Below are 24,517 nucleotides of genomic sequence, written 5' to 3' on the forward strand. Positions count from 1 at the left end.
CCGTGTGAACCTTTCTGTTCCTGTAAAGCACGAGGCAGTCCATTTATATAGAGTTTCCAGCCAGGGGTCTGTTAGCCCTGCTGCACTCAGGCCAGTGGGGAGGCAGCCAGGAGCACCGGGTGGAGCCAGGAAGTGAGAGAGGGAAAAAGCAAGAGACCAGGGTCCGCTATCCCCATGGCAAGAGGCCACGCCCCCAATGACCTAAAGACCTCCCACTAGGCCCCACCCCTTAAAGGCACCACCACTTCCCAACAGGGCCATGGGCTGGGGACCCTGTTAACACATAGGCCTTTGGGGGACATTCCAGATCCAACTGTCACAATGTACAAAATTAACTTAAAATTGACTGAAGGCCTAAATGTGAAAACTACCATCATGAAGGTCTCAGAGAGAAACAGATGTAAAACTGCATGAGCTTGGATCAGGCTCTGGTTTGTCAGGTAACACATCTAAGGCACAAGGAAGAATAGGTAGACTGAATTTCATTCAATTTAAAACTTCTGTACATTTTTAAAAAAAAAGACAAAACTAGGCAGAGAATAGGAGAAAATATTTGTGAGTCATAGAGCTGATAAAGAACTACACCAAGCCTCTCACTGCTCAATATTACTATTCAACAATCAAAAGACACCGACATTTTTGGAATGGGCCCAAAACTCTCAAACAGATATTTCTTCAAAGGGAAATATAGATGTATGACTGCTAAGCACACAAAGATACTGGGCTTCATTCATCATTAGGAGAATGTGATCACAACTATGAATAAGAATAATCTCTTCACACAGAAATCCCTCTAATTTGGTAAAATGTATCTACTAAAAACCTGAAGGGTAAATATCATGTGCAGTATGTAATACAGTGGTAAAAATATAATTCAAGTCAAAAATGGAATATGTATGCCTACTGTATGGGCTTTTGCAGCATTTTACTAGAGATTCTAGCTAGCGATCTAAAACCAGGGAAAAAAATCAGATAAGGAGTTTCTGAAAAAGAATCAAAAGATATCATTGTTGGTGGCTGGAATAATTGTTTCCGCCGAAAATCCAAGATGAGCTACAATTAGAACCAGCAAATACTGAACTAAAGTTTCTGGGCAAAACTCAACAGTGTCCTTCTCTGTCCCCCAAAATCAGAAAGTGTAACTGAAAGAAAGTTTCCAGTCGTAAAAGCAAGAAAAAACTGTAAGTCACTCGGGAATAAATCCAATGAAAGATGCGAGAGACCTTTATGGAGAAAACTGTGAAGTTGCTGGAGAACGTGGAAGACGCACCCCTCCAAATGGAGAAAGACAGCACGTTCTCGCTCCATGCTCAGGCCTCCTCCAGAGGAACCTAGAAATTCACTGCAGTTCAGTTCAAGCCCAGGCGGAGCTCCAGGCAGAGCCTGACAACCCGATTCCTACGTTAGTCTGAAGTGGGTGAGGGCAGGAGGAGCCAAACTAAAGAACAGCATGGAGGAACCCTCCCGACCACTTCTAGAGACCCACGACAAAGCCACAAGATGCCACGTTGGATGCCCGGTGCCGGAGAACAGGGAGAAGGATTCCCATCATGGGAGAACCAGGAAGAGAGACACGGGGATGGAGGAGCAGACCAGACACCAGGCATCTGTGAGGGTCTGGGGTGCGTCTCTGCGAAGAGAAGGTGGAGCCTCCATCCGTGTCAGGGAGCTGGCTGGTGGGGGGGCGGAGGTCTTCCCTGGATCCCTACCTCACACCGCACCTCGAGAGACATTCCTGATAGAGCAAAACCACACTTCAAAGCTCTTCTGAGGAAGCTTAGTGGAATATCAGGAAAAGATTCCCTGAACAAGTAGCAAAAGATACACATTATCATGGAAAAAAAAAAAAATCTTAAGTCGACCACACGGAAGACTGGAAGTTCTGTGAGCCAACACTGTCGCACGACACAGCTGAAGCACGACCCATCCGCGAGACGTTGCAGCAGTCGGGGGATAGAATTTGGTATCCGTAGAACTCTCATAAGCGCACAAGGGAAAGACACCCTCGTCTGCAAGAAGGAACGGGTATGCAGCCCAGGGGTTGAGCACTTGCATGTGTAAGGCTCCGGGTTCCATCCCCAGCACTGCCAGAAAATAAAAATAATTTTAATTTTTTCAAAAATATTTATTTCTTAGTTGGACACAATACCTTTATTTTGCTTATTTATTTCTGTGTGGTGCTGAGGATCGAACCCAGGGCCTCACACGTGCTAGGTGAGCGCTCTACCGCTGAGCCCCAGCCCCAGCCCCTAATTTTAATTTTTTAAAAATCAAATAAAAGAAAGCACCACAATTAGACAATGAAAATGATCAACAAATACATGTTAAAAAAGAAGCTTCGCTAAGAAGCTGGAAAATAATGGTTTTTTTAAAAATTTAATTCCATTTCCTACAGATCATATTGGCCCCCAAAAAATTTAGTGCCACAATGCCCTCCAGCCAGGATCCTTCATGCTACTAGAATTGTGGTTGGGATGATCACTCTGGAACACAGTTTGGTGGTATGCATTAAAGATAAGCAGGCACCTCCTCTAGCACTTTTACTGTTAGGTAGAGACCTAGAAAACCCATGCAAGACATTGATTGTGACTGAAAAGAAGAAAACCAGAACATTCTTCCACGAGGGGACTGTTTTTCTAACGTGCCGTGGCAGTCTGGTGGAATATTACACAACTGTGAAAATGGAACCCTTTATCTGATTTTTTTTTTCCCAGCTTTAGATGGCTGGCTAGAATCTCCAGACATGTGAATATCAGCCCACGTGGACTCACAAGGTGCCAGGTGAAGATTTCACACCACAGATGGCTAAATTCAGCGTCTCCTTCCTGCAAGATGCCTTTAAACACACAAAAGCCACTGTACATTGTTCATATGTACAAACACATCTAACCAAAATAGAAAAACACGAGCAGAAAGGATTTAAAAAATTCATGGTCACGATCGCCTCTGAGGAACGGGGAAGGAGCGTGGTAATAAGGAAGGGAACGAGGAACCTCATCATTATTCCTTTCTTGCTTTGTTTGTCGCAGTGCTGAGACCAGAAGTCATTTTAAGATTTTCTTCTTTTACAAAAGACAGTGAATCGACTGGAGCAGACGTCAGCTTTCATGAACTTGAAGTGGGGAGTCGACGGGACTTTCTTCCTCCTCCCTCCCCCCCTTTCACCTGCCCATCTAATAAGAAGAAATAGCGGTGGCCTCTGCTTCCTACAGGTGGGGAGAAGAAGAAAAAGCAAAAACAAATCTTCTCTCTCTTTTTTTTTTTTTCTTAACACCTTCTCCTCTGCATCTGGGAATCAGGACGGGGAGGGTCCCGGGAGCCACTCTTTGATGGGGTTTTGATGGATGAATAGAAGTTCTCCTTGGTGGGCCAGGGAGGGGTGCAAAGAGGACCTTCCAGGGCTAGGAGGGTTTAAAAAGCTCAGTGCCCTGGTTTGAATGCCGCCCAGATACGTTGAATGTGGCCCCCGCTGTGAAGTACTGTGAGGGTGGAATCCTAATTAGACTGTGGGACTTGGAGGCTGGAGGTTGGGAGATAATTAAGATTAAATGGGCCATCAGGCTGCATGGGCACCATCTAACCCAGTAGGACGTGGCTTTGTACAGAGAGGAGAGGCCTGAGCCACAACACTCGGTCCCAGCCACCTTAGGCCTTGGGACCATTTGACCTTGAATTCCCCTTCTCCCAGAACTGTGAATACAACAGCTTTTTCCCTTGTAAACGGCCCGGGCTGCAGCATTCAACTAGAGCAGGGAGGGCAGGAGAACCCATAGGGCCACGTGGCTCGCTCAGAGCTGATGAGCGGCAGGGAGCGGGTGGCAGAGTGGGCTGGCTCCTGGGGGGACCGGTGAGCCAGGCTGAGGGTCTCCGACTTCACCCCGCGGGCACCGGGAACTCAGGGTTGACAGCGTGCTTCCCGTGGGACCCCGTGGTGTCCACTTCCTGCACATCAAGGGTCAGAAGAAGTCCCACCCCTGAGACGATTCAGGTATCTGCCATTCCTGCAGAGGGACCGTCCCTCTTGTCAATCTCCCTTCTAACAGAGCAGCCACATCCGTGGGGTGACAACAGACCACCGGGCCCCTGATGGACCAGATACGAGGGACAGCAGCTTGCAGGGGCTGCTCAGGAATGCCAGCTGCCCAGGGCCTGGAGACCAGGGCACCCAGCGTCACTGCAGCCCCTCGAACAGAGACAAAGTCCCTGGTCCAGGGCAGCTGAGCTGCGAGTGGCACTCCTGCCCTCCAGGTCTAGGTGCAGCCAGCCCGGGGGCCATCGCGGGCTACCTGGACCCTCCTGCTCACCACACTGGAAGCAGCAAAGGATACGGCCAGGCTTGTCTTTTAAGGCCTGGACCGTAGGGGGAGGGCAGGACCATGTGATGACTCCCTAGAGCCTTGGCCTCGGCTTCCTGGGCCCCTCCTTCATGAAAAACAAAGGCGAATATATTAATGTTATGGATTATCTTCTACTTAAAAGGGCTTTTTTTTTTTTTTTCCTTTCTAATTTTAAAAGAAACTAAACTATCCTCATGGGCCCCCGGCACTGTGCCTGCCGTGCCTAATGGATAATTCAGCCTTGGGGACAAGGCGCAGGGAGTCCACACAGGAGCCATCACAACAGTCACTGGGGTTGGTCCTGATGCAGTCGCCATGGTAATGAAGAGGCAGGAGCAGGATGGGGGGAGCCAGGACGGGAGTGAACACAGATGCTCCCCGGGAAGGATAAAGATGGAGGGGAAGGAGCATGGGGGCCCAGCAACCAGAGCAGGGCCTCAGCCCCGCGGCTCATGCAATATAAATGGAGGCCGAGAGCGGGACTAATGGGAGCTGTTGGCCGCCTAAATGAAGCCGCTTCCCCAGCCCTCCGGTGGGACCACCCCACCCAGGCAGGAGGGCATCTTGCAGCCAGCGATGAGGAGCCGACTCCGTTCCCAGCAAGTCGCTGCTAAATGAGCTCCCGGGAGAGCCGGGGCCGGGCGGGCGGCGACCGGGGGTTCTGGGACGCAGAGTGGGCAGAGCAGGACCCAGCGCTGGAAGGCCCCCTTTCAGCCTCCGCTCTCCGCGGGCAGCCTGGGCGCCCACCCGGGTGGCTGCTGCTCTGAGAGGCTCCGCTCCCTCCAGAGCAGGACACAGCAGAAGGACGCGGCCTGGTCCCACCAACTCTCCACCGCCGCCCTGCTGTGACCCTGAAATCTCCCTCTTCTGTGTCCCAGCAGAGGCCAGGCACCTGGCCAGGGGGCACCTGGCTCCTACCGAGGGAGGGAGGCGCCTGCGCAAGCCGGAGACTCCCCTGGAGGGGGATTACGAAGCAGGTGGCTGAACCCCCTTCGGGGTTTCTGGATCAGCAGGTGCAGGGGCCTGGCGAGTCCCAGCTGACCCTGACGCTGGTGGCTGGGGTCCTAACTTGGAGAGCCATGACCTTGAGCCGTGTCCAGCCTGAGGCTGTCCTCTGGACCCCTGGCCTGACCTCTGAATCCTGGTGTCCGCTGCGCCTTGCGTTCCTCCTGACCTGACCTTTGACCTCGTCCTCCCACCTAAACCCTCTCTCCTCTGAGCTCCCGTGTCGCAGGCTGCCGGTGACCCCCGTGGCCGGGACCCTCCTGCCCAGCCCTGCCCGGCCCCTCCACAGGCCTCATCGTGTCCTCTGTCTGTCCCAGGTGTCTGTCAGAGGATCACCGAGGGCCCTTCTCTGGTGTCCAGCGGAGGGGCCGGGGGGGCACACAGGGCCTCTTACACGCCAGGGGACACGCGCACATCAGGAGAGTGACAGTCCACAGAGTGTCCCCCAGGTCTCCTGGTGCCCGAGTCCCGCTGTCCCCCCGTGTTCAGCTTCTACATCTGGGGTGATGCTCTCGCGGCCAGACTCAGCAGGCCCAGGGGCCAGTGGCCGAGGCCCCGGGAGGCGGGTGTCCCGGGTACTTCCTCATGGTCTGCAGGTGGAAGGCGGCCGACTCTGCGCAGAGGTGGCTTCTGCCATCCTTTGACCTTGATCTCGGGACCATGAGGGGGCAGCCCTGGGGCCCACCGAGGCCGAGCCTTTCTCTCCCGTGGAGCAGGAGGTGACCTGCTCCCTGCCAGTCCCCCCAGCCCCCAGGCTGCCCCAGGCGGGCCGGAAGTTCTGCTGTCGGAGGGAAAAGGTGAGTCCCAGCCAAGACAGGAGCCTCGGCGACCCTCAGCACCAGATGCCCCGGGGCTCTGGGAGAATCTGAACGGCCAGCTCCTTCAAGGCCACTGGGCCGTGAGGCCGACGCTCCCATGCCCTGTTCCTCTTTGGAGTCTCCGAGTCCAACACGCTAAGTCCATGCACTCAGCACCTTCGTCACTGCCACACCCTGCTGGGTGGCCCGCCCCTCGGCAGGCCCTGGACCGCAGGGCACCGTGGATGGAGCAGAGGCTCAGACCCATCATCTTGGATCCCACCGTTTTTCCAAGCTGTGTGACCTTGGGCAAGTCACTTCACCTCTCTGGCCTCGCTTTTGTCATGGGCAGAGTGAAGACTGAAGGTGATAACAGGCACGAGGCATAAGGACACACGGTCCCTTAACGGTGAGACCGATAATGACCCAGCAAGACTGGCTCTCGGCAGCTGACCCCACCCTCGGTGAACACACCTCAAGTCTCAGGGTCTCCATTCGGCCTAAACCAAGGACCACAGCAGAAAGGGACAGGCCGGAAGACGGTGCCAAGGGACCCTGAGGAGGGTGGCAGGTGTGCCCTCGAGCTCATCAGTGGCTTCCCCGGCAGTGGGGACGGCAGGTCAGAGCTCAGCACCGGGGAGAAGGGGAAAGAGGGCCCCCACCCTGCAGGCCCCAGTCCCTCTGAAGGCCAATACCAAGAGTGGCAGCAGAGGCCATCAGTCATCCAGGGGTCGCCCTGTGTCCAGCGTGTGCCAGGGCTTCGCAACGTCCACCCCACAAAACTCCCGCGGCCCCGGGTGGCCGTGAGCCTGTGTTTCCGGTGGAGAAACGGAGGCCCAGGCAGGGGAGGAGCCCGGGCCTCACCACCCAGCCACTCTGCCTCCCCAGGCAGGCTCCGAGGGCATCTTTCCTGCCCAGGTGAAGGGACAGCGAGGGGACACAGTCAGGAGGGATAGGCCCACAGGAAATGCTTAGCGCTCTTCTCCGCGCTGCCGGCGATAACTCCCCAGGACTCGGAACAACCCAGCAAGGTCGCATGTCCTTCGTCACCACCTTCCTGAGAGGAAATGGCACAGGGCACAGAGCTTGCCCAGGGCACAGGAATGGCACCCGGCAGAGCAGGGTCCAGTGCTGGCCCCTGGCTCTCCATGTCCACGCCAGGCTGGAGTGTCCCCTGCCCAATGCCAAAGGCCCAGGTGCCTGGCACCGGGGTCCACCCAGAGCCAACCAGGCGTGGTGAGCAGGAGAGGTCACCAGCCTGAGACAACTGAGGGGTCATTATGGAGACATAATGGGCAGGAGGCGGCCGTCCCTCCACTCAGGGGCGTCAAGCAGTGGGCCCTCTTCACATCCCGCTGATTGACAGCTAGGCCACGGGCTCAGTCCCCAAGGACCTGCGCTGGGCCAGCCCCAGCCAGAACCCAAGCCTCGGCCTCTGCAAGACCTTCTGGGCTAATTAGGAGAGCGGGGACCTCCTGGGCCACCGAGCTCCTTCCCCACTTGCTCCACAGCCAACCCCCTCCCCCAGGATCCATAATGTTATTAGGCCCGCCCGCACCTGGGGCTCTTCTCACGCCTGTCCTCGGGCCACCTCGGGCTAATTTGCTGAGTACCCGAGCAAAATCCAGACTCGCAGCAGGAAAACGAAGGGCCAACTGTTCCCCTTCGCCAGAGGACTGATCCCCAAACTCCCCCAGCAGCCGACGCCCCTCCAGTGCCAGTCAGTACCACCCAGAACGAGCCTGTCCCTGGGTCAATCCACAGATGCCTGCTGCACTGACTTTGCTGATCTGGTTCTGCAGAGCTGCCTGGTTCCAGGGCACACAGAAAGGCCTGTGGCAAGTTCCAAATGCATGTAACCAGATGGACGCGGAGTGGACCAAGGGCAGGCCAGGGCAGAAAATAAAATCATAGGGTTGCTACGGGCTCCTCCGTGTTGGTGCAGCGGCTGGAGCTGGCGCGGGCTGGACCTGAGCTTGCTGGCAGCCAGAGCGAGGAGCACAAGGATCCCCGAGGAGCAGGGGGGAAAATGAACCGTGGCTCAGAGAAGGAGGAAGACGGAAGGTTCAGGGTGAGGACGAGAAGGAGGAGGCCGGGCTGGGGGCGCACACCTGCAATCCCAGGGACCTCGGGGCTGCGCAGGAGGATCACAGGTTCAAGGCCAGCCTCGGCAACTTAGTGAGAGGAGGAGGAGGAGGAGGAGGGGGAGGAGGAGGAGGGGGGAGGGGGAGGAGGAGGAGGGGGAGGAGGAGGGGGAGGAGGAGGAGGGGAGGAGGAGGAGAGGGAGGAGGGGGAGGAGGAGGGGAGGAGGAGGAGGAGGAGGAGGAGGAGGGGGAGGAGGAGGAGGGGGAGGAGGAGGAGGGGGAGGAGGAGGAGGGGGAAGAGGAGGAGGGGGAGGAGGAGGAGGGGGAGGAGGGGGAGGAGGAGGAGGGGGAGGAGGAGGAGGGGGAGGAGGGGGAGGAGGAGGAGGGGGAGGAGGAGGAGGGGGAGGAGGAGGGGGAGGAGGGGGAGGGGAGGGGGAGGGGAGGGGGAGGAGGGGGAGGGGGAGGGGGAGGAGGAGGAGGAGGAGGAGGAGGGGGAGGAGGAGGAGGGGGAGGGGGAGGGGGAGGAGGGGGAGGAGGAGGAGGGGGAGGAGGAGGAGGAGGAGGAGGAGGAGGAGGAGGAGGAGGAGGAAGCCAGCGACGGCCGCATCAGCACCCACACGGGTTTGTCCTGGGATTCATTAATGAACCAGGCACTGAGTTGGACCCAGGCTTTGGGGTGTGCAGCGGGGAACCCCAAACTCAAACTGATCCAGTCTGAGCATCGTCCCAACCAAAAGTCAGGTTCTGATGGTCTCTGAGAAGGTCCCTCCAGCCTCCAGCCCCGCCCAGGCTGCCCCCCAAGAGCGAGTGGGCCCAGGGGAGGGCATGGTGGGCGCTGGCCCGTCCAGCCCTGGGGGCCTCTTTCTCCCCCGACTCTGGCTGGATCCCCCCGAGTCAGCACAAGGCTCAACAGATCCTAGCCTTTGAGTCACCGCTGCCAGCGGTCCCCCGTCCCCATCCCTGGCAGCAGGTACTTGTCTCTGAGCTGAGATGAGCAACGTCCCCAAGGCCCACAGGGCCACCTTCCCAAACAGTGACGAGCCCCCCGGACACCAGGGAGCTCTTCCCGCCAAGAGAAGGAGCGGCTGCCCCTTCCCGAGGCTGCTGGGTGCCTGTGGCCAGGCGGAGTCCTCCTCACGCGCCCTCCTGCCCGGCCCTGCCTCTGAGGTCCACGCTCCAGCCCAGCACCTCTCTCCAGAACCTCCCAGGCCACAGGTGACGGGGACTTCCACGTCTCAGAGCCCCACAGGTGCACAGCCTGCTCCGGGAGCAGCGTTGACACCCAAAGGAGGAGCACCTGGGTCCCCGGGCCCCTCCCTCGGCGCTCGCCCCTCCTTCCTGACCAGCCGCCTCCTCTGGCCCTGGCCTCTCCACCAGGTCCCCTTCCCCGTCCCCACGTGGCTCCTCCAGCTCCTCCCCGCCCTTCCCCCTCCCAGGGTGCTCTCCGCCGACCCCTCCGGAGCCTTCCCTGACCTCGCTGGCCAGGGCCCTGGACCTCCCCTCGGAGGCCCTCACCCACCCGGGGCCCTGGCGTGAGGGCTGTCGGCCAGCCTTGGGCAGGACTGGTGGATGTCCCCAGGGGCCGTCCTCGGCTCCTGGTGGCTGAAGAACGGCCCCAAAGCCATGATGTCGTCAGACCTTGGCCCCTGGCGCCTGTGAATGTCACCTGACTTGGTCTTTGCAGATGTGGCTGAGGGAAGGGTCTGGAGTGGCGGAGCGTCTTGGGTGTCCTGAGGGGCCTGTCACCTGTGCCCGATGAGAAGGTGACGTGAAGAGGGGCCCGCGAGGGCCTGGGGGAGGCTGGCCGTGAAGAGCAGAGGGACTGGCCGCGAGCAGCCAGGCCCACGCTCACCAGGAGTCGGAAGGGGTGAGGAAGGGGGTCCCCTGCAGCCTCTGGGAGGAGCGCGGCGGCTGACACCTTCATTTCAGCCCATTTTAAGACTCGGGCGGGTGGCCTGCAGACTGCGAGGGCATGAGTGTGTGTCGCGTCAAGCCCTGAGTGATGTGTCACAGCGGCCGGGGAGGCTGGCACACCGGCACAGGTGAGGTGTGGGCTCACGCCCAGGGGCACCAGGAGCAGAGGAGTCGGGGGAGAGCAGAAGTCCCGAGCCCGCGAATGTCACCGCCGCCACTGTGCACCCCACCCGGTCCCCACACCGACGGGAGGGAGCAGTGGTGCAGATAATTAAAATGCACTTCTCTCTGGCTCCCGGGTGGGTTTTGCACACACATTTGGATGGGGGTGGGTCTGACCTGCATAATCCCTTCTGGAAAAAACTTCACCGACACCAGCCCCGGAAACCAGCAGGAGCCCCCACCCCCACCACCCCGGCCCCGCGTGGCCCGGCTCGGCCCCCGTCTCTGCTGAGGACGGACAATGCCCCCTCCCCGGAGGGTGTGAGAGCACCCAGCCCAGCAGAGCCTCCGAGGAAATGTCAGTACGTCGCTGTGTTGGGGACGGTTCGTTACGCAGCCTCGATGACTGATGCGCCTTCCAACCCCCCCTCCCCCCCCCCCCCGCCGCATGGGGCTCCCCCTGGATCTCCGCGTGGGGCCCACTCTGAGCCTCACCTCCACCCCCAGAATTCGGTCAAAGTGTTTTCCAAACCAGAGCTTTTTCCAGGAGCCTGCGATGCCGGATGTCACACTAAGAGCTGCACTTTTAATCCTGCTGCGTAGGTGACAGAGGACACTTGCAGGTGTCCCTCCCAGGTCCATTCCTGTCTTCCTTTTACCTTCAGACGGCTAACGTTCGTTCAGGGTAGTGAATTTTCCAGCCTCCTCTGCAGCCTCAGAGTGGACGTGAGACACCCCATGGCCTTTGACTTTTCAACAGGAGTCTGCTGGAGACCTACAGGGATGCTTATCCCTTCCTGATGCAGACACTGCCCTGTCCGCTTGCTTCTTCCAGTCTAGAATGTGGGTGCAATGTCCGGCCTTGCAGCAGCCATCTTATAACCAAGAAGAGAACCACAGGCCTGGGATGGCAGAAAGACAGAACAAGTCTCGGCTCTTGATAACTTCCTTCTGCCACATCTGGGCTGCTGAATTCTGGACTCCGCGTGCCGTGTAAAAAATGAACCTGTTTGGTTTTCTGTCTCTGCATCTGAATGCCATCTTACCCGATTCCAGAAGCAAACACATCTTGACCTCAAAACCCTTCCCTTTTCCTGCTGTCGCTCCAGGTAGGAGGAGGACGACGTCGACCATGGCAAGTTGCTAACGATGTCAATCAAAAGTGCTCAAGGAACGTCACCTGCGGCCGTTGACGACCGACGGTGAGTGGAAAGAAACGCTGGGGCGCCATCTTGTCCCAGAACCGGCAGGAGCCTCCTTGGGGCAGAGATGGTGCCTCTGTCATGCAGCATGAGGGGACCCGGGGAAATCAGGGGAGCGAGTGTCTGATGCAGAAGGCCCCAGGGAGGAGCCGGTCAGCGGGCTGCGCTTCGGAGCCTCTGTCTGGTTTGGCTGGCCCCGAGGTGGCGGCTGGGCACCCAGGCAGACCCCTCGGGAAGCAGCTCATCAGCACCGCGGTCCCCACTCCTGGCTGCCACCTGAGCCCAGCCACCCGTGTGGGCAGGACGCGCCCTCTGCGAGCCTCGGCTTTGTCATCTGCACCGTGGTGACAGTGACTGCTCCCCCTGACAGTCACCAGCACGGCCTGAAACTGTGCAGACACTAATACAGTAGGTGCTAAATAAATGCTCACTTCATTCCTGTGACCTGCAAGGAGGTCATCTGGGTGCTGGGAGCGGTGAGGCCCACAGGGAGCCCACCTGGGCTCAGGGGTGAGTGAGCCGGTGGCCCCTGCCTGGAGCCCACGCCCCTGGCCACACCAGTAGGGGCCCCCAGAGCGCTAACGGGGACCGCGAGCCCCTGCGCCGGGTCCAACCGGGCACAACCGCATGACGCTCAGGCTGCACTCAGAGCCCGGCCCTCGGGGGACCTGGGGCCGGTGGCATGTCACAGGCTCCTGCTCCAGGATCGCGCAGCCCGAGGACCTGGCGCAGCCCCAGAGGCGCACAGAGACCCGCGCTGAGGGCTGCACTCCTGTCCCCTTCTGACGTGCCCTCCTCCTCCTCCTCTCTCTAGATTTTAAGATTCTTCCCCAAATAACCTCCGCTCCTCCCCCAGCCCCTCCCGTTTCCTACAGACACAGAGAGTGACGCACTCAAGTTCACGCGGCCACACAGGATCCAAGCTCAGGTCTGCCCCACCCACCGCCAGCCCAGCTCCTCTGAGGACCCTCGCTGACTACGTGCCAGTGACATTGTCATTTCACTTACCTTTTTTTAGCAGTCTTCTGGGGCTGGGGCATTATATTCATCTTTAAGGTGAACCTATGAAGCTCAGAGAGGCATAGTACCTTGCCCAAGGCCACACAGCAAGCTAGTGAAAGCATCTGTCACTAGGACCCAGAACCAGAGTGACGCCACACCTATGTGCTTGGCCTTAAAACACCTCCTCCACTTGTCCCTTTGCTTTATGACAGTTTTTATCTAAAAGAATCCCAGATGGCCATGCCTGCGAATTAAAGGCCTCTTTCCAAAGCAAGAGATTCTCCCACCCTGATCGGGCTCTCCTGTCCCAGGAGCGGAGAGGGGAGTGCAGCACCCAGGGACCCTCCCACCCGCTCCCCGTCCACAACCCCCTTCTCCCAGAGCCAATTAGCCAGGCTGGGGGGTCTCGGGGGAGCCCGCGGACTTATTGATCTGCCGAGTGGCGGCTTGTGGAGCAGCAGAGAGGAGTCGTTGAAGCCGCTCTCTCTTCCTGAGGTGGCGGGGCTCCCGGAGAGGAAGTCCTATTTACTGCGACGACGGTAATTGAAAGGCGGCCGCCTGAAAGTCGGCCGCCGCGGCCACCCCCACCGTCCGCCGCTGCCTAATTGTGGACCAAAAACACAGAAAACCGGCTGGAGAGCGAGGCGGGGGAGGGGATGAGAGCGTCGATGCCGCCGGAATCGATGGCGGGAGCTTTCACAGGGTCGGGGACAACAGATGGGGCCGAACCACCAGAAGCTGCTGAAAATCCGCCTCCAAGACGACTCGGCCGGGGACCGCGGCTGGGGACGAGAGTCGGGGCCGCAGGGGAAGCCGGGCCACCGAGCGCGGGCAGGTGGCCCTAATGTGTCCCCTTGGGAAAGACTCAGGCCCAGAAGGCCTGGGTGGAAAGCCTGGGGCTCTGGGAGAGGCGCACCTGAAGGACCCACCAGAGCCAGGGTCTGAGTCCCAGGTGCGCCTCCTCCTCCCCGGGGACCGGGCAGGTGACGTCACCTGTCTACAGGAGGTCGCAGGGGTGAGGTAGCCTGAAGGGAACTCTCGGCTGGGGCAGCGGCTGGGACTCTCCTGGGGTGGGACCCAAGCGCCCAGGAAGAGGCGGGGAGATGTGACGGACAGGTGGACGGTGATGGAAAGGGAGAGGACAGGGACACCCACCGCAGGAGGCCACCTCAGAGATGGCAGCCACAGGGCCACAGGCCCAGGGCTGCCCCACCATCGGAACCCAAGGGACTGTCCTGGGAGCCTCAGGAGGGGACGCGGCCCGGCTGACACCTGGATTTTGGCCCAGGGAGACTGATCTCAGACGGTGACAGGTACCTCTCCGGGGGCCGGGCGGGGACTCGGCACAGCAGCCTCGGGAATCCGACGTCACCCGCTTTGCAGTGTGGGAGAGAAGAGAGACGCCTGCCCTCACAGCTGGCGTGTCACAGACGCCAGAGAGGGGACGTCACCAAGGCTCCAGGGACCCTCCGCGGCCACCCTGGAGCCCGGGTTCCACTTGAAGGAAAGGTCTTGAGTGTTTATGCGGAACATCTGCGATTCCTCCAGAGCCGCGTGGAGCCCATGAAGCATCGGCCTTTCCTGGGCCAGAACGGGAGACCCCCCAGCCCACAGCCTCTTCACCCAACTCCTCGGTGCCCAGGATGGGCCTGGCGCAAAGTAGAGGCTCAGTGAGCAGCTGCTGGCCAACGACCCCAGGGGGGACAGGAGCACCTAGGTGGCTCTCGGGGGGGGGGGGGGGCGCACAGGGTGGTGTGAGTGACAAGGCTGCTCCCCCCTGGGCCTGTGTCCTAACCGGGGGAGGAGGACATCCAGGAGGACGCGGCTCCGAGGTCTGGTCACGCGGAGAATCCCAACCATGGAGGAGGGAGGTGGAGAAGCACCAATCGCCACGCGGAGCCCCCACAGCCAGCCCGGCCCCCACAGACCCTGCCACCCCCTGACTCAGGTCCCCGAGACCCTGAGAGTGTCCTCGGCTGCTTTGGGGGCCCAAGAGTCCCCCCGAATCCTGTCCGAATGTACATCTGCCTGCTTCCCTGGTTAAATGTCAGATGGTTTTTAGATTCTCAAAAATGATGTGCATCTAAAAAAAAAAAACGTGTGTGTGAATCCTGTGACAATCTGCCTCCCTGTGACAATCTGCCTCCCTGTGACACTCTGCCTCCCTGTGACGATCTGCCTCCCTGTGACAACCTGCCTCCCTGTGACATCTGCCTCCCTGTGACATCTGCCTCCCACGTCTCCAGCTGTGGGCAGCCCCGGAGGCCAGCTGTGAGATCAGCCGGCGACTTCAGATGGTCCCTGGCTGCGCCCCAAGGAAGACGCGGGCATCGGGAGCTCAGGTGGATGTGGGGGGGGGAGGGTGGGGGCCGGGGGTCTTCAGGACCCCAAAGGCAAAGGAGAGGCCCGGGGTGCTGCTGATGAGGTGGGCCGCACCCGCTCCTAAGAGCTGCCCGGGCGCGGCCGCCCCATCCTGTGGGCTCAGCAGGAATCGGATCTGACTCTCCCCCCCCATCACCCGCCATCACCCGCCAGGCCGGCTGTGAGCGTTTTACCAGCGCAACACTGGGAAAGGCCCGCCTGGCGGACAGGCCAGTCCAGGACCTGCCAGGAATCCCACCCACACCCAGCAGGAGGCCTGTGCCCGGTGTCCACCACATAAATGCCCACAGGATGCAGAGAGGCGGCTCTCACACCCGTGGCCTGGATCAGACACGAACGCGCGCCCAGCCCACGTCCTTCTGCGGAGGAGCCTTGGTCCCAGCCCCGCTGGTAGCAGGGGTCACTGGAGCCATGGGACCCCTGGGGACGCAGGTGGGGACAAGGCAGAGACAGGCAGTCCCGAGCCCGGGCGGCCCCTCCCTCTTGCCTGCCTGGCCCAGCTCCCTCCAGCAGGGACCCCCACCCGGGGCCAGCAGCGTGGGCACAACAGGACCTGCGCCTTGTGGGAGCCGAGGCAGCTCCTTCCCCACTCTGAGCCTCCAGCTGTCCTCTGGCCGGCCCTGGGGGTGGACTCTGAGCCTGGACATGATATGTCAGAGAGAGCCTGGGCCAAGCTCCCCGTCACACAGCAGGGGCTTGGCAGCTGGCATCGCATTCACCCTGGTGACCACACTGTCCCCTCTCCCCTCCAGTGTGGGGCCTGAGGCCCAGAGCAGGACCAAGGAGCTGGTCAGTGTTTAGGAAGCCAACTGGGTGGCTCCAGGGCCACCACCGTCTGGCCCCAGGTGGCCACAGGAGGCCTGGCGTCACCGTCCCTCCCCTGGTTCCCAGGTCACAGCTGCAGCTCTCCTTTCCCAGGGACGGCCACAGGTCCCAGGTTAGCCGCTGGCTGGGGAGCGGGGCAGGGAGGCCCATGTGGCCAGGCTGATGGCCCCGCCCACGCCTGCCCCCACGGCTGATGGGCACTTGCTCTCGGAGCCGGCTCCCGAGTCGTACGGGGCAGGGATCAGCCAGGGAGGCTGAAACACCGAGTCCGTGGGGCCAGCTCCTTGGGAAGCTGCAGGAAGGGACAAAAGTGATGGAGGGGAGGCAGCAGAGGCCAGCCTCAACCAGAACGTGGCCGGGTCCGGGGCCTCCCCTCCGCGACAGACCTGTCTGAGGAACGGAGACGCGCGGTGCTGAGCAGGACCCTGCAGGACCAGGGAAGGGGCCTCTGGCCCCTCTGATAGGACAATGCTGTCGTCTCGGGGAGCATGGACAACTGGCCCTGGCCTAATCAGCCATGGAGCCTCCAGACCCAGTGTGGGAGAGAGGCAGCAGACATCTCTCTGCAGCCAGCCGCCTGTCACCCTGGTCACTGAGCACTGAGCACTTCCACCCCAGGGACTTTGCACGTCCTCACAGGCTGGATCACTCTCCCCTGGGGAGCCCACGTGGAGGGTTCCTCTCTGCACTCAACGCCCCTCTTCCAGGGGGTCTCTCCTGACCTAAAGCAGCTTCCCTTCTGAGCCCAGATGCGACGGGAAGATGCGAAACCATCTTCCCCGGGCGTCTGCCCTGTGGCGAGGTCACGGGGGACTCCTGTGTCCAGGCACCCAGAGCCCTGCAGGTGCATGAGGGCAAGAGGGACCTTGGCTGAGCACCCTCTGTGCCAGGCCTGCTCAGGACCCCCAGAAGAACGACGTCCCCAACCTCCTACGGAGGGTGGGACCACTGTGACCATGAGGGCCTGAACACGGCGCCCGGAGAACGTGGTCATCAGACAAGGCTCTGCACAGCAGCGGAGCTGAGCTCTGAAGGAAGCACGAGAACTGTCAGCCCCCAGGGCCAGGGGACCCAGGAAGAGGGGACAGCGTGGGTGGGCCCTGCTGGAGGACCGGGGGGTGACAGGTGGCTGGTGGACTCAGCACTGGAGCGGGAATGAGTCCGAGATTCGATTTAGCCTCATTTCTGCAGGGTGGTACCCGGGGTTGAACTTGGGGGCACATGACCCCTGAGCCCCACCCCAGCCCTGTTTTGTGTGTTATTTAGAGACTGGGCCTCGCTGAGCTGCTTAGCGCCTCACTGTTGCTGAGTCTGGCTTTGAACTCACGATCCTCCTGCCCCAGCCTCCCGAGCCTCTGGGATTGCAGTTGTGTGCCGCTGCGCCCGGCTCCGTTTCTTTAGCGGGGTGAGTCCTCTGAGGCCTGCGCCGTGTCCTCCTCCTCTCCCAACCCCAGGCACCCAGCAGCATTGTGGCCAAGGGGAACACAGCCCCTGGAGGGTCCCCACAGGCCAGCATAACGTGACACCTGGTCACCTCCAATCCACTGGGGAAGCAGCCTCCGGCTCTCCCAACCCCGGGACCTCGTGAGCAGTTCCTCCCGCGCCCAGAAGCAGGTGGACCAGGAAGGCCAGGGCCTGGGCTGACCGCTGGCAGCCCCGGTCACTCCCAGCGGAGCTGCCTGGTGACGGTCTCCCGCTGCCCCACGAGCCTCATCCGAGCCCTGCAGCCTGCGCACAGGGCGGCGCTGGTGGACCATCTGAAGGCCCAGGACACGGTGACTCAGAGGTGGCGTTTCCTGGCCCAGACCCCGCGGGGGTCAGAGATGGAGCTGGGGTTGGAACCAGGGCTTCTCGCCTGCAGGGCCCCAGGACAGGCTGGGCACCCCAGGAGGGGCCAAGGGACAGCTCGGCTCGGACCCCAGCCCGCTGCCGGTCTCCTCTGTGTCCGGCTGTATCTGTCCTGAACGCGGCAGCCACTCCCTCCCCGGGTCCCCTGGCAAGAGTGAGTCTGATCTTCAATCCGCCAAGCCGCCTGCGTGGTGAGAAGAAAAGTGCCGCACGTCCCCAGGTGTTTCTATTGGAAAAGAAAAGGTGCGAAGTCCGAGTCACACTTCTTGGTGGGTGGGACGTGGCGGCCAGCCGGAGGAATGACGTCCCGACCAGCGCTCGGTGCTAATTGCATCACACCCGCTACCCGCAGCTGGAGCCCGGGAATCGCGGCCACTCGGGGCCAGCCCTGTCCCTTCGGTTCTCCGTGGACTTGCTGCCCACCGCCCGCGCCCCCCAGAGCCGGAGCCTGTGCCTCCTGTGCGCCAGGCACCGTGCTAAGCGCTCTGCGGCTGTGACCCTGGTCTCCCGCCCGCCACCGGCCCCCTCCGCCTGGTCCACCGACACCAGCGCACACAGGCGAGGGCCGTGCCGGACACCAGGCTCAGGATTCGCCGGCTCTTTGACATCCAGCCTGGCGGCCCGGGCACAGGCAGGAGGCTCTTCGCTCCGGTTCCCAGCGAGGATTGGATTCCCTCTGTCCTCTCCCATCCCCTCCTCCAGCCTGGGGTCAGCCCAAGATGAACCCACGGGGCTGGGGCTGGGGCCCAGTGGCAGAGCGCTTGCCCCGCTCGTGTGAGGCCCTGGGTTCGATTCTTGGCACCACCTGAGCTCTCGGCCAGCCACCCTTTGCCTCAGTTGCCTCCGGCTTCCGCTGGGCTCGAGGACGGGCAAAGCCTGCTGAGACTGGCCAGCGGGGCCGGAGGAGGGGCCCGCCCTAAAATCCAAGAGCGACCCCTGGGCTGGGCAGACCCCCAGGCCACCTGGGCACCAGGCTCACCCTGAGCGCCCACCTGCTCTGTCCGGCTCTCCCAGGGGCCTCCGACCCATTTCCAGAACCTCACCCAGTACCTGCCCCACAACTGGGTCCCTGTGTCACCGCCCGCAGTGCCCAGAGAAGCTCTGGGACGTGAAATTCTCGGGTTCGGCTCTTGGCCCCCGGGATGTGTGTGGGGGAGGCCTGGGTGCAGAGACGGTTTCTGTCCCAGACTCGACCGTCCGGGCCACCTCCCTCTCCCCAGGAGGCTGCAGGGGTTCCAGGGCATGGTGCGGCGTCGGGAGGAGAAGTGGCCGGTTTCGTTCTCCACCCATGCGCGTGTCCCCACGGTCCCGCCTGCGCGGTGCTGGGATTCTTGACATTTTACAGAAGAGGAAACTGAGGCCCAAAGAAGTGGGGTGACTGGTCCACGGTCCCCGGGTGGCAGGTGGTTCAACAGGACTCCAAGGCAGCTCCACAGACCCAGGTCCACCCTGGTGGCTGCCCATCACCCCGTGCACACAGGACCCGGTCACCCCACCCAGGAAGCCACCGAGGACGCCGAGGGCAGAGGCCTCCTCCAGCAGGCAGACCGGGGGAGCTTCCCGCAGGCCCGAAGAGGACAGGAGGGACTGGCAAAGCCAGCGAGTCACCCTTCTGGGGCACCTGGGGGACGCCAGGCGCCAGCTGCGTTGGCACACGGTGTCACACCGATCCTGATGACAGCCCTTCCCACCATGTTACAGATGGGGAAACCGAGGTCCGCGGAAGGCCGTGGGCTGGTAAAGACCACACAGGAGCGTGACCCGTAGCGCCAGGCTCCAAGCCCCCACTCCCACTCCACCATGCAGCTCCCAGAGGGGCCTGGTCCAGGCAGCCCGTGGCCACTCGTGGTGGCCCTGCCCCACCCAGTGCGCTGGGCAGGAAGAAAATGAGCAGCGGCCCCAGCCTCCCTCCATGGCCTCCAAGGGCCCATGAGGGGGACTGGCCACATGTGCCATTCACCCCTGGGGCTGATCTCAGGCATCTGGCCCGGGGACAGCTCTGACTAGGACCCCCCCTGCGCCACCACGCCCAACGCCGTCCAATCCGGGCTCTGCAGTAGGAACTGAGGACGGCTAAGGTGTGGCCACCAAGGGGGGACCAAAGGAACCCTATGGACGTCCACGGAATCATAGGAGTTTGGACCTGGGACATTCGCACGCACGTGCACGCGCACACGCACACGCCCGGCATCAGCTGTCCCCTCCCTCTCCTCCCTGGGGACGCCTAGTCACAGACGGGGCAGGAGGCCCGGGGCTCTGCCTGCTCACAGCAGAACCTGCTCCTCCATCATGGGGTCCCGGGTCCGGAGCCGGACCTCACAGAGACGCCCCAGGGTCCCCCTGAAGGGGTCCCCCCAGAGCCTGCCGTTGGAAAGCCCTGGCCCCTTCCCCACCAGAGGAGAGGCCCCGGTGGCCCCTGAGGGACGAGAAGGCCGAGATGACCGTGGCTGGGCCTCAGGAAGCAGGTGCCCCAGAAGCAGCTCCAGAGCCGCCCGCTGCCCCTCCCGCCCAGGGGCGTGCGTTTCTGTCCCACCTTCCACTCCTCTGTGCCCCTTCCCTGGTGGCCTGGTGGCCCGATGGCCCGGAGACTGTGGGTGCCGTTGGGGGTGACGCTGGCTGCATCTGCCCCTCCCCCTGCAGGGAGAAGGCGCCCCCAGGTCCCCTCTGGAGGCCAGTCTTAGACCTGGTCCCTCAGGGCCCCTCCATGGCACACCCCGTGTCTCCCCAACACCTTCCGGGTCCTTCTGGGTCTTTCCCCCCCTGTGGAAGCCTCCCTCCTCCAACGCAGCCCCTCCCCTCCACCCGCCCTCCTGGGCCTCTGGCTAGCCTTCTGGAGTTGCCATTGCTGCTGTCCCCTCCAGTCCAAGCCACTGCCACTTCTGGCTCAGGACCACAAAGGCCCCAAGCTGTGTCCTCTCTGCCAGTTTCCCCAACAGCCAGAGGAGCGTTATGAAATTAAAATCCAATCACGTTCCTTCCCGTCTCAGGACTCCCAGCCCCGAGGCATGGCTGCTGGGACTCTCTGACCTGTGGGCATCTCTCTGACCAGGCGCACCCTAAGTCCCTCTCCCCTTGCTGTCTATCCATGGGGCTCCCTTCCACCAGCCTCTGTCTCACCCCAGGGCCTTTGCACATGCTGATCGCCCTCCCTGGCCCCAGCCTGGCTCACTGCCAGTTATTCTCATGAGGGTCATCTTGTGCCCAGAAGTCAAACGGCCCGTCTGGCCACCTCTGCAAGCCCTTCCTCCTCCTGAATTAAGAAATCCAGTGAGGCCTGCTTCTTCCCTGGACAGAGACTCCATGAGTCAAGGGCTCCTCTGTCTCCTCCTTAGCACCTGGCAGGCGCCGGGTAAGTCCTTGCTGGTGAATAAATGAGTTGGACCAACTCTAGAACGTTCTAGGCAGCCCCGCGAGGAAGCTGGGGGCAGTTACCCTCGTTACAGACCGCGAGCTCAGGCTCAGAGAAGAACAGCCTGCCCTGGGGACACGCAGGAAGGATGGCCCAGCCAGCCAGCCCTGGGCGCTCGACCCGTGTCCCCGTGACCTCTCCCCGAGCCCCGATTAAAGTGGCATCATCACAGTGATAGATTCCGCTGGTGACAGGTTTAATTAAGCCAGCCGGGTCCCAACCCTGTGTTGTGTAACAGGCCACATAAGACACATTTGTCCCCCGCGGCTCAGTCACCACTCAATCTGCCCCGTCAGCAGTTCTGCCGAAGTCGCAGGCGGTGGCCTGGCTGTGGCGATCACGCGCTTCCCCCAGCACCGCTGATGTGCCCCCATGTTCATTGCCCTGAGCATTCCCGGCTGGACACGGGAGAGACTGAGGCCCAGAGAGGGGAGGTGACTCATTCTGGGTGGCACAGCCAGCAGGCACCAGGGCTGGCCCTGGGATACAGCCTGCGCCCACGCTGCCCGTACCCCACGCCCTCGCTGCCCACTCCCCACGCCCTCTCTGCCCACACCCCACGCCCTCTCTGCCCACACCCCACGTCCACACTGCCCACTCCCCACGTCCACACTGCCCACACCCCATGTCCACACTGCCCACACCCCTGCCCACGCTGCCCACACCCCACGTCCACACTGCCCACTCCCCACGCCCTCTCTGCCCACACCCCACGCCCACGCTGCCCGCACCCCACGCCCTCTCTGCCCACTCCCCACGCCCTCTCTGCCCGCACCCCACGCCCTCGCTGCCCACTCCCCACGCCCTCTCTGCCCACTCCCCACGCCCTCTCTGCCCGCACCCCACGCCCTCTCTGCCCACACCCCACGTCCACACTGCCCACACCCCACGTCCACACTGCCCACACCCCTGCCCACGCTGCCCACACCCCACGTCCACACTGCCCACTCCCCACGCCCTCTCTGCCCGCACCCCACGCCCTCTCTGCCCACACCCCTGCCCACGCTGCCCACACCCCACGTCCACACTGCCCACTCCCCACGCCCTCTCTGCCCACACCCCACGCCCTCTCTGCCCACACCCCACGCCCACGCTGCCCACACCCCACGCCCTCTCTGCCCACACCCCACGTCCACACTGCCCACACCCCTGCCCACGCTGCCCACACCCCACGTCCACACTGCCCACTCCCCACGCCCTCTCTGCCCACTCCCCACGCCCTCTCTGCCCACTCCCCACGCCCTCTCTGCCCACTCCCCACGCCCTCGCTGCCCACACCCCACGCCCTCTCTGCCCACTCCCCACGTCCACACTGCCCACACCCCACGCCCACGCTGCCCACACCCCACGCCCTCTCTGCCCACACCCCACGTCCACACTGCCCACACCCCTGCCCACGCTGCCCACACCCCACGTCCACACTGCCCACTCCCCACGCCCTCGCTGCCCACTCCCCACGCCCTCTCTGCCCACTCCCCACGCCCTCTCTGCCCACTCCCCACGTCCACACTGCCCACACCCCACGCCCACGCTGCCCACACCCCACGCCCTCTCTGCCCACACCCCACGTCCACACTGCCCACACCCCTGCCCACGCTGCCCACACCCCACGTCCACACTGCCCACTCCCCACGCCCTCGCTGCCCACTCCCCACGCCCTCTCTGCCCACTCCCCACGCCCTCTCTGCCCACTCCCCACGTCCACACTGCCCACACCCCACGCCCTCGCTGCCCACTCCCCACGCCCTCTCTGCCCACTCCCCACGCCCACACTGCCCACTCCCCACGCCCTCGCTGCCCACACCCCACGTCCACACTGCCCACACCCCACGCCCTCGCTGCCCACTCCCCACGCCCTCTCTGCCCACTCCCCACGCCCTCTCTGCCCACTCCCCACGCCCTCGCTGCCCACACCCCACGTCCACACTGCCCACACCCCACGCCCTCGCTGCCCACTCCCCACGCCCTCTCTGCCCACACCCCACGCCCTCTCTGCCCACTCCCCACGCCCTCGCTGCCCACACCCCACGTCCACACTGCCCACACCCCACGCCCTCGCTGCCCACTCCCCACGCCCTCTCTGCCCACACCCCACGCCCTCTCTGCCCACACCCCACGTCCTCTCTGCCCACACCCCACGCCCTCTCTGCCCACACCCCACGTCCACACTGCCCACTCCCCACGCCCTCGCTGCCCACACCCCACGTCCACACTGCCCACACCCCACGCCCTCGCTGCCCACTCCCCACGCCCTCTCTGCCCACACCCCACGCCCTCTCTGCCCACACCCCACGTCCACACTGCCCACTCCCCACGCCCTCGCTGCCCACACCCCACGCGGTGCCAGCTACGCGCAGGACGGTAACTGGGTCCCTGGTTTCCTTCTCTTTAGCGAACGTCCCGGGTTTCTGTGAGACTGACCACTTCCCTCCGTCCCAGTCCCTGAGTGTGAGCATCTCTGTTCAGAACTGGGTGGTGGCACTTAGCCCCGGGGGCTTGGGGCTGTTCCTGTCCCTCCTGTCCCCACCCTGCACCCCGCTCCAGCAGGGAGCTCCAGTCCCCACGGGCGCCTGCCCAAGGCTGACCAAGGCGGCCCGTTCTCGGGGCACATCCTGGTTGGGGACTTCCTCTCGGGCAGCCTGTGTGTCCTTAACACCCATCGTGGTGACACTTTCGCGCTGAGTGCTGGGGCCCTTGAGGTTTGCTCTACATGAGGGCCCAGGGCTGCGGAGGGAGGACGGCAGGGCAGCACTGACCGGTATCGGCGGCCACCGGGGCTGGGGACTGGCTGGGGACCGACCGGGGAGCGGGCTCTTAGACCCCTTCCCCACTTACACAGAAGTCCCAAGTCCCAAGTTACAAAGAAGCCCTGGTCACCTCCCCCCGACCCACGGGGACACTGCGAGGAGGAACGGCCCTTCTGCCTGTCTCCAGAGGAGGAGCCGAGGCTCAGGGAGGTCAAGCGACTGCCCATGGCACCCACAGGCCCGTGGCCGCCTCGGATGTCACCCGGCGTCTGGCTCCACAGCCCAGGGGCTCGCCACGGTGCCAGCCAGGAACCCGTGGGCACAGTCGGTGCTGACGGTGGGGGATCGGCCCCGGGGACCTCTGTTCCCCACACATCACCCTCGACGTCCTGGCCAAGTGGCGCTTCAGGGCGGGGTCGGTCCCTGGGGACCACAACTAGGGAGGGAAGGGGCCCTGCTGGCAGGCCACCGAGCCCCGATCAGGGAGGGCCTCGTCGCGTCCCGGAACAGCTCAGGGTCCCTTCACGGCAAGGGGCGCCACAGGGCTGGGCGGAAGCACACCGCGAGCCTGGCCTGGGCCTCCGCCGGCCTCCTGGGCACCCCCAGAGGAGGGCAGGGTGGAAGGCTCTGAGCCCATGTCTCCTGGGAGTCCCCAGCCAGCTGCTGGGGGCCAGAGGTGGAGGAGGAAGAGCCAGAGCCACGCCCCGAAACCGGGATCCGATCTCCATTAGCCACGGTGCCTGCTGTGTGACCTTGAGCAGGGAGACGGCCCCTCTGGGCCTCATCCATCACCAGCGCCAACC

The 24,517-nt window shown here is 62.4% G+C and overlaps 1 long non-coding RNA gene across 1 annotated transcript in view; it reads right to left on the bottom strand.

Annotated features, from left to right (window-relative positions):
- LOC144367910 (uncharacterized) overlaps positions 1-13,073 on the bottom strand; it is a 37,999-nt gene extending 24,926 nt beyond the window's left edge. The window contains exon 1 of the long non-coding RNA XR_013427529.1: positions 12,510-13,073. This is a non-coding gene — a long non-coding RNA (uncharacterized LOC144367910). The remainder of the gene's footprint in view (positions 1-12,509) is intronic.
- Between the last annotated feature and the right edge of the window lie 11,444 nt (positions 13,074-24,517).

This window comes from Ictidomys tridecemlineatus, chromosome 11, assembly GCF_052094955.1.
Source record: "Ictidomys tridecemlineatus isolate mIctTri1 chromosome 11, mIctTri1.hap1, whole genome shotgun sequence".
Taxonomy (NCBI): Eukaryota; Metazoa; Chordata; class Mammalia; order Rodentia; family Sciuridae; genus Ictidomys; species Ictidomys tridecemlineatus.